A 16,779-nucleotide genomic window follows, 5' to 3' on the forward strand; every position below is an offset into this window, starting at 1 on the left:
AAGACAACTTAAATGGGTGGGAGGACGGGAAAAAATTCTGCCTGACTTAGAACAGAGAGAGCTGTGGGCTCTTTTGAAGTTTTAATATGTTGTTAAAACAGAATGCAAACAAAACACAAGGTAAAGAAAACAAACTACAGTATTCAAAATATAGAAAGGCAATACAGTAATACAAAAAATAAAAGCAAACTAACCTTTCCTTCACAGCAAAGTGTAGCAGAGTCTGGATGAGCCTTTGTGGTCAGTGTTTTGAATTTCAGATCAGTATAGATATAGAGATTAATTATGTAAATGTGTGTGTATCTCTCTCTCTCTCTCTCATACACACACACACACACACACACACACACACACACACACACACACACACACACACACACACACACACACACAGCTTTCCCCATATAGGTAGCTTTTGCAATTCTTCAGCAGCTGTTCTGTTGTCTTTGGTCGAAAGATTAGCTGATCAAAGGTGCAGGTGAAAGATCGTATCAGAGTTGAAGTATATGCTTCAGTATGGGGGCACAGTCCCCCACATAGACAGGCAAAGGGTAAAATTGCCTACCTGTAACATATAATATTATTTCTTGATTTAGATGCTCCTAATGTATAGTACGCATTTTGATTTTGAGTTGTGATCAGTTTTTGTTGATAACTGGTGCTGAGATGTTTTGCAGCATTGCAGCACTGGTGATACTATGTGTACTCCATATATATAATTGTGTGTGTGTGTGTGTGTGTTGTGTATATATATATATATATATATATATATATATACACATACACACACACACACACACACACACACACACACCTGTGTGTTTTAGGTAGGTAGGTAGGTAGAGTATATAGATAGATAGATAGATAGATAGATAGATAGATAGATAGATAGATAGATAGATAGATAGATATTGCATGGAAATGGGCTATATGATTTAAAAGTGTGCATACTAACAACTGTGTGGTGATTTCTCACAACGCATTAGCCAGGAAAGGGATGCATTAGCTAGATGATTGTAAATTACTGCCTGCATAAAAGGCTGTAGATAAACAGGAGGGATTCAGGAAGTTAGTTCCTCAATCAGATGACCACCATGAGGCAAACAGAGGCTTATCTGAGGATGCAGAATTTGTAGTGTTCACTAACCCAGCCATAGGCCTTTATGGAGTTTAGCCTAATGGAATTGCATTTGGTGCACAGCTGGAGTTAAGACTTGCTTGAGGATTGTAGTCTGCTGGTGAAAGGACTGTGAGAAATTGAAAGATGCTAATATTGCGCTGAGAGGAATATTGTATGCATTGTATATAATTCTGTGAAGTCACTGTGGTTGTTTTCATTCCCTTTGGATTTTTATTCTTTTTGGAGAACTGACCTATATTTTCATATTCTTCTTCCTCCAGTGTCTTTTCAGATTTACACCAGTGATGTGTGCCTCCGAGTGGGCTACTATTTCTCTGGGGAGTTTCAGCTGGAGTACATGGTGTGGTTGCTCCCTGCGAAGTACATGGTGTGGTTGCTCCCTGCTGTTTCATGGCATACGTCCTTCTAATCAAAACCATGGAGAAACTGTTAAAAACACTTGTTAAAATTAAGATTGAGACTAAACAGAGGCACAATCACAACAGTAGTTAGTTGATTAGCCAATATAACTGCACCCCAGAAATGTGCCTGCTATTAAGGAATTGAGCAAAAATGATGACTTAGAATCCTATACAATGGCTTTCAAGTGACATGCCATCCAGGAAAATAGGGAGATGTCATAAGGGATGAAAATCCTATCATCCCAGCTGACAGGATAGGCATTAAAGACACAACATGAAAGAACTGATGATGCAGACTATGGCAAATACAACAAAGACATTTTGGCTAGGGCTGGAATACCTTTTGAAAGACAAACCATAAAATTTTATAACTGGATTTTTAACGCTGAAAAATTAATAAGATCCCAGATGTATAGCTTAAACATATTTTAAAGCTATGGTTAGATCCTGATAGCAACAGTAAAGTAAAAGTGTTTTCCATTCTAGTAGTAGAGAGATTAAAAAGAAATCTGGCTACCAATACAAGAGAATGGCATTGCAAAGCGATCCCAAGAATTCTGGCAATCTAGTAACTTTAATAGAATGCTTATTTATAATGACATAATGTTTAAAACTGATGTGTTGGCTTCTAAATCAAAAGTTGAAATAAGAAACATCCAGTGATCTGTTAAAAAACAGTAAGCAATGAGTTAACTTCATTCAAATGTGGTGGAAGTGGTCACATTGCTTAACTGTGTTCTACTAATACTGAAGATAACACTAGCAGCAGAAATGTGAACACGGAAATGTGTACTACAAAATAAGTTGTTCTTTTGGAGTACAGCAAAACTACATCTAGAATAAATAAGTAAACAAAGAAAGGGCAACATCCAAGAGGCTGGTGTAGACAGCTGAGAAACTAGAACAAAAAGTCATGTTTTGCCTAGAGTTACCTTTTGTAAGGAGGACACATAAAACACTGTATTGACACTATTTTTATGAGAAAAGGCTTTACCTTCTGCCTCAAAACAAGCTAGTGAACAAAGTAATCCTGAGTTAGTGATCTTACAAATAAGAATATAAACTTAAAATTCTATTGTATATTGTTAAATGCTGTTATTAAATCTCTAAATAATCTGTAATTTTTTTTTTGGAGCTTTTCTCCACGGGCCTTCACTGAAAATGGGCTCATTTCAGCCCAGTGGACTTTCCTGGTTAACAAAAGCAAATAAATAAATAATAATAAATAAATACGTTCCTTAGAAACATTAACTTTTAAGTAGGACAAAAGAGAATATAACCATGGTTCAAGTTCAGAATAATGGATAGGATATTCCTATTACTTCTTATCCTTATTTTGAGTTGAAAGATGGCCTGTTATATACAGTAAGTCAAGACAGGGAGGAAATTCTACATTAATTGATAAAGCTAGCCCAGTCACATGTTAGGTGGCACTTGGCGATAGACAAGACTAAAGCAAGAGAACTAGCCAGGTTTACTCAGCACTCAAAATGATGATTGCTGACAAGCTGAAAAAAATGACTGAAAACACAGGAGAAGAGTGAATTTCGAAAATAGCTATTCTCCTTTAAACTTCTTTTTTGCAGGGGGGCTTGACCCCCTGCACCCTCACATCCCCAAAGTTAAGCATACTAACTCTGAGATCACCATACCTCATACAAAAAGGAATATTCTGAGAAAAGGCATCTCGGACTTAATAAATGTAAATCCATTCTTTCGTCCATTCAGTCTCTGTAGTTAGAGACTCACTCTACTTGCTCCCAACATTTCAAATGATTACCAGCTATCTTTCTTCTTCCTGCACTGGTAAAGCCATAGTAAAAACCATCTGCATCTATTAGGACTAATGACTGATTTCTAACGAGCATTTTTTCTTTTTGAAAATAGCACAGTGCCATTACTGCATTCATCTCCCTTATCAGTACTGTACATAGACAGCAAATTGGAAAAAGTACCAGTACCTTTTTTTAACCTGACCAAAGCAGCTTGTTCTGTGTCCTATCCAGTGCCCAGTGTTTGATAGATAACTATTTCTGGCATTTTCAGCCTAACTGTTTCATTATTAAAATATCCATAGTTCTGAAAGACAAAAGCATCTGTTTGCTCACTTTGATCTGACAAGGGAATTTTCTAAGGGGTCAGATTTCATTATTTTACAACATCACAGAAACCTCAAATGTTCATAGGTATGAACCTAGGCTATCTGCCCTAGGGCATTTATAAGCCTAGCCAGAATGTGTTTGGCTTTCGCCCCCATTTTAAATTTATTTTGCTATGCCCTTTTTCAAGGTTGTTGTTAAATGTAAACATTGTTAAATGTTTATTTACTCTTTGTATATGACCTACTTATTTATAGGTCACAGTGTTTTATCACACCATTTTATGGATCCCATCGGATCCTTTCTACAGTATGAACATGTAGTTCTGTGTAAAAGCTCTTGCAGTTATTTTCAAAACAAAAGATATGCTTTTGGAGTCTGCTGCTAGACATAACAAAATAGTGAAAGACTAGTCCATCATGTCAGTATCAGGAATATGGCTAAGTATACAGCAGCCCTTTCAATAACTGGGTGTGTGGTATGACTCCAGCTTCCTTGTCATGACATAATGGCCATCATACCTCTCAACTGTACAGATATTCACAGAATGTCCAGATTCTTGATTCATATTTTTGGTCTATTTCTTATAAAGCTGCGTTCTCCTGGTAAATTACTGGTAAATCAGAAAATCCATTCTAATGCAAAACCTGTTGTTCTGTCAACTTTCTGGGTTTGTAAGAGCAATATTTAAAAAGTGTCCCTATTTTTGGGCCTTTGTCCCCCCATTATTTACGGCTTAGTCTAGGTTTTTTTGTTCTAAAAGGTTGGGAGCTATGCTGGCCATATGCAATGATTGCCTGCACTGTCTGAAGCCTACAGAGTCCCTATGTATTTGACGACAGAACAACATAAGAATCTGAGAAGTGTTTTCGGTTTCCTACCTTGGTTAAGCCAATTTGAAAACCATGCTAAATAAAAACTGCAGGTTTATGGCCTGTCCACCAAAAGGACCATTGCTATGCAATACCCTTCACAAACTGGATGTCTCCATATCTTGCTAAAATCCACTCTGATGAGCTACACCCCTATCTGCAGACTTCTACTCCTAAGTAACTGCTAGTCATTAAGGAAACTGACAGCTTATTGAAGTTGATTTTCATTTGTCAATTCTTACGAATTAGTCATACCACAAAAATGTTCTCCTAAGTGGCAGCAAAATATTTTCAGTTTAGTTTACAAAATATGCAAATCTCTATGCTCTTACGTAGAACCCAGTCAGCTCCATAAACGTTTCAGCCATCTCTCAGAAACGTCATGAAATCCCTGGCAATATGCAGGTATTGCATGGGTATATCCTCCACTTTTTACAGTTACTCTAAAGTGCTTTATTTATTCTAGTTCACATTCTCTGCCCTGTGTTGGCCTTATCAAGGCTTTCAACATCCCTGTAACTGCTGTTAATGAGCATTATCCCATTTGTTTGCTTTGTGTTTCCATACCAACATATTAATGATGGTAGGTTCCCCTTACATTCAAGTATTTTACTAGTTTGTAGTATATGACATTGTCTGCTGTAGTATCACAGATATCTAGTTAACATTTATTTCATTCAATTAATTAACAGGTAGTTACTACACATGTAGTCCAGGAGACTATTAAGGAGTCTAATCTAAATTCCAAGTTGCTCCAAAACACTGTCTGGTTAAGGGACTTGCTCAGAGTCACACAGTAGATAAATGAAGCCTGGGAGAATCGAACCTGAACCACAGGAAGTGGCTTGTAGCTCATAGCCTTAATCCTCTGCAACAACTACCAGACTTCATTCATTCATTTTCCAGTATCTGCATTATCATATTCAGAGATGCACTGAGATTCAGAGCCTGTACTGACAGGCAACCGATGCAAAGTATGGAACCAATCCTGGATGAAGTGCCACTCAATGGCAAGTCACATAAACACACCACACACACAGACACACATACACTCCTGTTGGCAGGCTACAGAATCACTAATTCACATACTGGTACATCTTTGGGATGTAGCAGGAAACCAGGCACCTTGAAAAAGCATATATAGACAACACAGACTGCACTCCAGCTGGAAAGAAAAGAAAATAGAAAACAAAGTACAGTGCCCTACCAGTTCCCAGTGTAAGACACATGTGCAGTTGTAAATGGCTGTAATGTACATAATAGCAGAATGTGATGGTACAAAAGGTCTACGGACATGCAGTGCAACACCTGTTGCTGCCTAAGGGCTGGTTCTGTATATGATTTTGTATAACTAGTTTGGCCTGAAAGTTGTAGATAACCATGCATTGTTCTGTCTACAATGGTTACTGTAGTTAGAATAGAATTTCTCTAATTTACGCTGTTCTGTCTACAGTAAGTCAGACAGGTAAGTCAACAGTAAATAAAACAAATGAGTAGTTGCTGACAACTGCAAAACTAAGAAGGAGCAATCTTGAACTCTGGAAGCCCACTAAGTTATGCTGCCAAATAATATATTCTGCTACTATATTGAATTCCAAAACGTTTTCATTCATGCAGATCAAAAAAAAAAACAGTGAAACAAGAGAATGCCTGTTCATCTGCAGATTTCTAAGTCTCTAACTACCAAATACTTTCAGTCTTCCTTTCATACTTTCCTTCTTATGCCATCTGTTCCAACTCTTCCTCCTAAAATAAGCTAAATTCCCCAAGACACCCCTCTACAACAGCTGTTAAACAGTAGTTTATTACAAGTCTCCTGTCAAAATGCTACCTCTCCACACACACACACACACACACACACACACACACACACACACACACACACACACACACACACACACACACACACACGTGTATTTGAGATATGCCTGATGTTCCATCATGTAGCAAAGAATTTAAGGAATACTCTTCCCTCAAGTCCTAGTTCATGGTTTCGTGTTTTAATCAGACCTCTCAACTGTCCCTACTTTTGACGGACACTCAGATTTTAAAGCCTGATTTAGGGTGTCTTTATTTTTGGTGGTATGTCACTATTTTCAGGCTTGATTTATCCCTTTATACAATTTCCTGAATACCCCTCATCAGATTTTGTTTCTGAAGATGTCTGGTACACAGAAAACCACGCTACATGACCAGCATACTAGCAGCAACAATAATTTAAAAAAAAAAAAAAAAGAGGACACGTCTTACAACTCTCTTTTTCTGAAACAAAAATAACTGACCTTGTGTAGTAGAATTCTACAAAACAGTTCATTAATGTTTATAGATTTTACACCATCTCTTTGATATTTTTTCCATCATTTATGTTATTCTTAATATTTTAAAAATGTTTCTGAGTAGTGCCTCACATTCCTACTGGAACCAGGAAGAGTTATGTGCTATTTGATATTCAAATTTTATACTAATGAATTGTCCAGATTTTTAGCCTATTTTCAATGTCTGCAAGTTGAGAGGTACAACTAGCCCTCTACCAAAGAAATGGATAAAGAAACTAAGTGGAATTACAATTCCAAATTGACATAAAATATTCTTTTTGTGCACAGTGAAAGCCTTTGAATGTAGGAGAATATGGGATTTGACAACTTAGATGGAGAAACAGAAAAACAAGAAACATGAATTACCATTGTCATAAAGCTAAGGTAAATTGTTGTAAGTATAGGCACACTGACAAAGACTGTCAATCAAAACTGTAGTGGAAGCTATGTAGGTCATGTAATCAGCAAACATCATCTGTTAACTGTTACAGAACAGGCAAATGGAGGATAGGAGAATCTAACCCAAGAATGGTGCAGGGTCTTGGGTAAGTGCCTCACTGTTTTAAACCTTTGCAACAAACTGCCAGTAAAGCCACTGCCAAAGGTCCTACAAAATTATGTCACACATAAAGCACTTACCTCATGGCAAAATGCCGGGCAAACATTAGTAATTTCACACAATTTCAGATCAGGCCCTAAATCATTCAGTACAGAATGTGGAGATGTGGGTGATGAGTGACAACTACATATTTCCCTGCTAGTCTGTTTTATCTGACTTTATCTGTCCAGTTTTTGTTACTGAACTGTATCTTCTGCTTGGAGGGAATCAGGCGGGGATTTTTCCATTTGGAGCTAAAGTGCCGTGATGTAATTAAGCCAGCAGCAATAATTACCTAAATGAACGCAAACAATTTCCCCTTCCTTAATATGATTTGAAATTGCTGGCTACTAAAAGTATATATAAAAATGTAACACTCTGCTGGCTAGCCTGCCTACCCCTTAAGATTCATTTTAGACTGTAAAGTTAAAGTTCACACCTGTGTACCTGCAGTTATTTGGATTCAACACAGTGTTTCCTTTTACCTGTGCTAGCTGCTAGGCTTGGAACCAGTGGTTGAGTGTTTGTACACTTTTGCAGTAGCGATAGACCATATGCAGACTTGCACAGCAGCCAAGTACTCATTAAGGTGTAAACTGCCCCGCAGGATCTAATTCTAGCAGCAAGATCTCTCTAAAACATATCTGCTGTCTTTCCTACCCACTGATATGTGAGATGTCATACTTAGGTGATCTACTGAAGTGAGCCAGTCAGATGAGCCCTCTTTCATTCATAAAATGTTTTTCTGTAACATGGAATCAAGAAAGCTAATCAGAAGAAAGTCATATAAGAAGGGAGGTTGTTATAATGTTTAAGGTGTTTACCTTACAAACACAAAGTGCAGGATTTGATATTGACATGCGGTAATTAGCTAGGCTTAAAAAATGGCCCACAAAGGCAGTTAGCCTAGTACTAATGTATGAACCTATGAACCTATCCTACACATATATATATATGCATCACTGCTATTGTGCATTCTGAATGGTTGATGCTTAGCTTCCCAGAATCAGCCTTAAAACAGCCCAGCATTCAACTAGAATGGAGTAATGAAGCTCTCAATAACTGAACTGCACAAATCAGAGTTAGGCTGCAACAGAGAGGAGATAGGGAGAGACTAACAACACTTTGGAGCTTGTGGTCACAGGAGAAGTTAAACATTGTGTCACACTTGGTATATATCTAGTACGTTCTTGCTTGATGACGTTCAGTGCAGAGTATTTCTACAAGACATTTTGTGCAGATGTATTCTAGTATTCTCATCAACAGTATCAGTGGAAACAGCTTCCACATTAGGAGCAAGACACACATGTTACATAAGACACAGTGTGTTTGCAGTATTGCAGTAGTATCTTTAGCTTCACGGTGTGCTGTTTAGCAGATAATGAATGCCACTTCTGAGTATCTCATTCAGCTTATAAATCACAGGTTCTTATTTATATAGCAGTTTTGGTTTGTATGCTTATTATATTTATTTTAAGGTTAATAGTATATAAAATAATTTGTTGTGAATTTTAATGTGGGTGAATTTTATTTGCATTAAATTTTCTATTATTTTAGGAGAATACCAGGAAAAGATTGCATTTCATAAGAAAAATGTTATAAAGAGGAATATGTCTACTCAGAAAGCGATTTGACAGATAACTCCACAATGTGGTAAATTAAGTAGAAGAATGGCTCTCAGTGAAACTTGGGCCAGTGTGTCTGTATGCATAGGGGAGGGCATGATAGTATTATATTTATTATATTATTTATTGCTGCAGATATTTTCATTAAATTGGCTGGATGTTGTAATTATAAGGGAATCAAATATGTCACTGCTGCCCTAAATTATACATCACTTCACTTTCACCTGTTGTTTTATAGCTTATTAAGCTGCAGTACTGCATATGTAACTAGTGAATGTGTGGATTCAGAATGGATTAATGAGCAGTGGGCCTGTAAGTAAAAAATAAAAAAGTAAAAAATGGTAGACAAAAGGATGAAGGGCTGAAGTTCTTTCCATGTTCAGATACCAGTAAGTTAAGGAAAGCTGTCAAGTTACTAAAGTGAAGTGCTGTTACAGTATAGACATGCAGTTAAAAAAATGATTGGTCATATATTCATAGGTAGGTACCAGGCTATTAGCCCAAGAGCCTAACTAAGCCTAGTCAACAAGGTTCCCTGGTTTACGCCACCCAAGAAAGTTAATTTCCTGTGCCCCTGTCGAGCAGAACCACAGAAGTGATCCCCAGGGTGTATTTCCCATCAACTCATCAAGATTTTTCTTGAAGAGTGCTAATGAGGAACTTTGCTTGACATAGATGGGTAGCTTGTTCCAGAGTATAGGAAGTCTCTGGGACAGGAATCTATCCCACCAGCATGTCTTGTTTATTGTGGTGACAAAGTTTAGGTCCCTAGAGCGTGTAGCTCAGAGGGACTGGGATTTCTTTAGGTGTAGCATGTCCAACAGCTTTGGGTTTAACATAGCTTTATATGTTAGGCAGAGATCTCCTCGGCGTAGATGATATGCTACAGAGTAAAGCTGGAGTTTTTTGAGACAGTCAGTGTAGGGCATCTGTTTGAGGCCAGTAATCCTCTTTGTGAGGTACTTCTATGGCCTTTCCAGCTGCTGCAGATGTCTTGTGAGGTACATTCCAAAAGGGGTATTGTACTCTATAATGGGTCTAATGAGTGCCAAATAGAGGGGAACAGTGACTTCTTTTTTCCTGGATGAGAACCCTTTTGTGATGAGGTGTGCCACATAGAAGGATTTCCTGACTACTGTGGCGATGTGATTATCAATGGAGAGACTACTGGCCACCTTGGTCCCAAGGTCTCTTATCACACATTTGGTGTTAAGTAGACTGCTGTTTATGTGGTAGTTCATGGGCACAGAGTTTTTACCAAAGGGGATAGCAATGCACTTTTTGGCTTTGAGCTTGAGACCATGCCTCTGATACCAGGAATCTGTCTCAGTGAGACCCATCTGTAGGATGTCCACATCATTTGGGGACTCGACTATGGCTCCTAGTTTGCAGTCATCTGCGAACTTCATTAGCCAGAGGCCTTCTGTGTTAGCCTGTACTTCAGAGAAGTAGATACCAAACAGGAGAGGTCCCAGGACTGAACCATGTGATACTCCACTTGTCACTGTTTTGAAGTCAGATTTGGAGTCTGCAACTTTTACAGTGTGGGTTCTGTCAGTGAGCCAGTTGGCAACCGATTTTGTGTGATTCATTACTTTAGAGGCAAAAATGACTACATTTTTAAGAGAGTGTTTGATGTAACATTTGAATAATTTAATTGTTTAACACAATCTTAGAAAAAAGTTGCAGTTTTATAAAACCTAGTACTCATGTGGGAAAATCTACTTTGAGAGAATAAAGATGGCTGACATTTTTTTTTTTCTTTTTTCAGCCTGTTCCCTAGGTGATACATCTTTTAATTAGGCCTGGGGAACATGGAAGTAGCTCCAGACCAGGCTTGTTCTTCTGTAAGAACATGGCTATTGGAAGGTATTGACTAATCCAAGCCTTGTATTTTTTTATGTTTTTGATCCACTTTATAAAGTATGTGTGTATATATTTATAGTGTGAGATTCCAAGTTAAAAACAGACACAAAAAGCACAGGAAAAAAAAAAACAGACAAAACAATAAGCACTATTCAAGCAATGAAAGCATAACACACAGACAAAAAGAGACAAAATAGCAAACTGTCAAACTTTGGAAGATAGAAACACTGCAGATTATAAATTTAATCAGATACTTAAAGGATAATGGGGGGGGGTGTCAGTTCTAAAAATCCTGGCTAGAAGTCCTTTGTTACTGCTGTACTATATTTGCCATAGCAAAAAAAAAAATCACCATAATGGGCAAGTCATTGAGACAACATTTAGTAAATGGTGAGCCTTCCTGTATATAAAAGAGAGAGCCTTTCTGATGTGTATTGCTGTGCCCATATAATGCAGCTTATCCATGTTAAGGGAATGCAATGATTTTTTTTCCCTAGTTTTCATTTTGCAGAAAGAAAACAGGAAGTGCTATAGACTTGTTCAAATATATAACTGAGACCACATTAGATGTAAAAGATGGACTAAATGGTTATTTTCGTCATCATCATCAACTCCTTTCATCCTATACGTGGGGTCTTGATGTGTCAGCTGTCACTACTTTTCTTGAATATGATCCACTGTCCTAATTTCTTTAACAGTCATAATCATCTGTCAAAGATCTTCTTCTCTCTTGCAATCTACTCATCTCTTGGCTGGAAATCTATATCTCCTCTTGCTTTCTTCCTTTTCTCTCAAATCTGCATTACCAAATTATCGTTTGCTTTTCTGCATCTGCACATGTGATTGATCCACCATAATCAGTCCTCCTTCACCTTCTCTGGAATTGGGGCCATTGTGCTACAGATAAGTGGCAACAGCTGGTGCAATTCCCCAAACCCATGAAAAACAGAGGAAATTACTTTGATGTTGCTTATGTATGGGAGACACCAAGTTTTGAGAAATGCCAGCAGAGGTATTATTACATACCGTGCAGGGGAGTAGTGTGCTACAACTTTAAGAGAACAGCTATCCGGGTATTAGTCATGTGACAATGGGGTGGAACTTCAGTCATCACTAAAACGTTAAACTGAAAATAGCTTTTGTGTGTGTGTGTGTGTGTGTGTGTGTGTGTGTGTGTGTGTGTGCTACCAATTGTGAATTGTATGTATTTTAAAAGCTTGTTAGCAAATCTGATTGGCATGGTCTTTCTTGGAGACACTTTTTAGTATCTGACCAGCTGGTCATTGTTTCAGAACTATGAAGTGGTGAGGGACACTCAGAAAACCAGGGCAGAGTTGGGAGAGATTGTAACAGAGACTAGGTCTGAGAAGGGTAACCCAGCCTGTCCAGTAATGAGCAGATATGGTTATTTCAATACAGATGTTAAGAGTGGGATGTATGAAAGGTTAAGAATGGGCCAGGTGAGATTTGGATATGGTTTTAGAGCAGCAGAAATGGAATGCCTCCCATATTCACCTAGGTATGTTCTACATAGTTCAATGAATTCAGAATATTCAACTAGAAATGTTTGTGTATAAATTTCTGTACTCTGCGAAGGCTGAAGAGAATTTCTGTTGAGTGTTAGAAATGTAGGTTTGAGAAGAGGACTGCATGAATGTTTCCTGGAAGTGCCCTCAGTTGCCTGCATTCCAAACTGATTTAATTAATTTGTTAAACCACCCATAGCACACTAAGTTGCAACCTACTGCAGCTAGCTTTTTCATAGGGGAGGATATAGATGAAGATGGGCAAGACATGCAAACATTTCCCATTAATTATGGTAAGAACAAAGAAGGCTATCCCCCAGAAGTGGAATACGGTGGCTTTGTTCACAATGGGGGGGGGGGGGTTAACGATACCATAAGTCCTTTGTATTAAGCTAAACACTTTTTGGTCAGGCAAGAATATGCCCCAGCCTATATAATAAATGGCTTTCATGGCTTTTAGACCTCACTTGAAGGGTGGAGCATGGGGGGGGGGGGTTGATAATGAGTGAGTGACAGGTCACAAGGCATAGATTAAGGGAGAATGTGTGCACATAAGACAACTGCTGAAAGGACTGTTGCATTTAAGCTATGTAGACATTTGTTGGTAATGATTTACTGAATATGGCTGCTGGATCTCTAAGCAAATTTCCAAGGGACTTAAAAAGGTGGTTACATTTCTGTACAAATTGTTAGTATTTTGTTTTGGGACACTAGGAAGAATAGACAGGCACTGTGATAAGCATTCAAAAAAGCAGTCAATGGAGTACTGATCATTTGTTTACTAAACCTGGGATTACAGTATATCAAAGAATTCCATTACTTTGAGGTACAGCGATTTGGGGGTTATTATATATAAAACAGTGACTGTGTGGGGGCACAGCTCTTCATGATAGGGGGATGCAGTAGGTGAAAGTGCTTTTAAAATGTTACACAGTTGCAATTTTCATTATTTAGCTGAGAAATTGTTCTGTGATTACATTTGTTAGTGCTGATTGGTAGTGTGTTTCACTTCTTTCATGGAACTTTTCTTTTCATATGTATTGTTATTTGAAAATGCTAAAATAAAGTTTAGTGTGTTTATTAAAAAAAAAGCCTGTGCAATTATGGGTACCATGTAGACATAACAGCATTTAGTTTACAAGAATATATAGAGCCCTGACACTGCAAGACCTGCAAAAATGTAGCCCTGACCAATATCAAAAGCATATAGTGGCTTTGGAGAGAGAGAGAGAGTGATCTTACTGTACTATCCATGGAGTAATAGTGGAATGCATCACTAGAACTGAGGTTTGATATCACTGCAGGACTAACGTCACTCCAATGGGAAGGATGATAGTTAATATTACAGATGGGAGGCAAGAACTGAGACTGGCCTAAGAGCTGTGTGGCTTTATTAAGGACTGAATGAGTAAAGTTATAAATACCGTATAAGTGAAGAAGGAAGTACAGAGAGGGGAAATAACCAATTTGATGAAATAAAATGCAGTAAGGCAGATTATGACTGAGGAATTAATGGAGGAGTCTAGTGAACAGGGCTAAGAAAAACACCAGAAAAGAGAAAAGGCAACAACGTATTTCTGGCAATTCTCAGAGTCCATAGAGTACATGTTAGCCAGGTAAAGGGGTAATGGATATATTTTCTGATACAATGGGAATGTAGGTGGAAACAGCAGGAGACTAGTGATAATAAGTATGTAAACTGAAACATGCTATGACTGAGGCAGATGTACTAAATGAGTTTGTCACCACTGAATTTACACAGGGGTGATAAGACAGAGTGCCCACTTGGGAACACATGGACAGATGGGAATGTTGCTAAGGAAGACATAAGGAAGAAATTCAAGTGTCTTTGAAGAGGTGAGGTACAAAGTCCAGATAAGCTTCCGTCCAAGGTGCTAAAAGAATTATCAGTGATGCCACAACCACTGACCGAACATTATGGCCTTTCCTCATTAACATAAGTAGTGGTAGAAGATTGCAGGTTGAAAATTATGATTCTCTGTGTTAATATAAATTACAACAGGAGCCAGGAAAGTAAAGGTCTGTTAGTCTCATGTTCATTCAGTGAAAGTTATGGCAGTGGTATGGTGGAGAAAGGCTGTTAGAATTCCATAATGCTAATTCACTTGACAAATGTCAACAGCATGGATTTACATATCTAAGTGTTTGCCACGCCACTATGATGTGGTTCTGTAATAGGGTCAGTGGTTATACGCAACCCTGCAGATATATGCATCACAGCCAATGTACCTCACAGGAAGTTAGGAGAATTAAAGGATATAAGACTGGAGCCCCATATTATGCAATAGAGAGGAAATGACTATCCGCTCAGAATAAGAGGGTGGCTATTACAAGACAACTGTTAGGACAAAAGCCACTACGTAATGGTGCACTACAAGGTTAATTTGGACTGGTGACAAAACAGTTGGAAAGAAAGAAAGAAAGATCAGTTGAAGACTAATGAGACCATCTCAAATGAGGGAGAGATGACATTTTACAAAGTGACTGGACACCTGGAAGCTAGAGTTTTAATGTGAAACAGTTCAAGCTCGTGCTCTTTGATACTGTAACCAGACATAAAACAGACATCCTTTGGGATTTCCTTATGGCAACAGAAGACAATGAATTTGTAGGAAATCCTCAACCCTAAGCTCAACCATGCTATCCGGTGTGAAAGGGCAGTGGGGAAGTCCAGTGGAATGGTGCGGTAGATGGCATCAGTTCAGTTCTTTAATACCTAATGCATCGAAAAGACTTATATAAATCTGTATATCTATTTTAGAAATCAGAAGAGAATAATAAAATATGAGAATATAATCTGGATGTACGACATTAATTGGGGTGAACCAAGTAAAAGCCAGCAAAGGTACAAAAAAAGAATTATAAACTCCAAACAAGTACCCTTGACAGGAAAATACAGCAGTCAATTGTAATTTGATGCACAAATCCAAGTTTAATTCACCTTGGAAGCTGCTTGTGTGAATTAAACTTGGATTTTTGCATCAAAGAACAATTGACTACTATATTTTCCTATCAAGGGTACTTGTTTGGAATTAATTGGGGTAAGTAGAAGTAGTGGGGTTGAAGAAGAAATGGGATATGTGAAGTAGTTGGGAGGGGGGAGTTCAAGACAGATGGGTGGAAATTCTTCCCTTGGTCCAACGAATGTTAAAGATGCCTCTTGGGAATAAGCTATATATTTTGTATCAGCTTTTGTAAACATGCAGTTATGTATATTCTGGTATATCAACAAACGAAAACCAAACAGCTAAACTAAAAATAAAAATAAAAATACCAGGCAGCAGCAACCAGATGAAAAACGGCACGGACTGTTTATTCCAGATATTAAAAGTGAGCGCTTTCGGCTGCAATAATATACAGCCTTCCTCAGACAAAACACAGAATACAAAGCCTCAGCATTACACTGGGCTTAAATAACAATAATTCAATCCACTTCAGCTGACCCTAACAATTAGCAAATTAACAGATTGACAAATTAACAAGTACATAAGGCTTTACCTAGTTAAGATTACCCCTACACATTTCATTATATAAATATATAACTAAATAAAAACATTAGTATAATATCAGATACAATAAGATAAAACACATTGATTTAAACTAAATATATATAATATTTACAAGCCGCTCAACGTGCAAATAAATATAACTATATAAGTATATGTATACTAAGATTATATTTATGTGAATATGACTATAAAAAACCACCAACCCTATAATTTAATAACCTTACTAGGAAGGCATTATTGCCTACTAATTTATTTATTTATTTATTGTGGACAAACTTAACATGTTTGATCAAAAACTGTATAGATGCAAGAAACTGCAACTAGAAGTCGCTTATTTGCAAGAATGCATATCTAAAAAAGTGGTTCCTAAGGGACTACGTCAATGGCGCTATCCTGCAGGGTTAGTGAACAATTCAGTATTTCACAAAGAGTTGTTAGCCCTTTTTGATACACAGGGCTTTGATTTTTTGTCAGCTTTAATTAATTTTTATAACTGTGAAATTACAGTACTCATAGATGAACTGGAAGTACTGGAGACTGGATTAACGCAAGATAGTGACTTTCCACGGTATAAATATGACTATTTAAGGATTTTTTCTAGTATTGAGGCATCTATGAGTAAAATGGCTAGTAATATAAAACGTAAAATGGACAGAGACCTCTTGGACTATAAAAATAATAAAGCCTATCCCCCTCCACCACAAATAGCGAATAATTCATTTAATAGAGAGGCTGACAATCAGGTAGCTACCCCTTCTGATAACATTGAAAATCAAGAGCAAACTGTAGTTCGTAGGAGCGAATGT

Source organism: Protopterus annectens, chromosome 1.part0 (assembly GCF_019279795.1).
Source record: "Protopterus annectens isolate FY-2018-M chromosome 1.part0, PAN1.0, whole genome shotgun sequence".
NCBI lineage: Eukaryota > Metazoa > Chordata > Ceratodontiformes > Protopteridae > Protopterus > Protopterus annectens.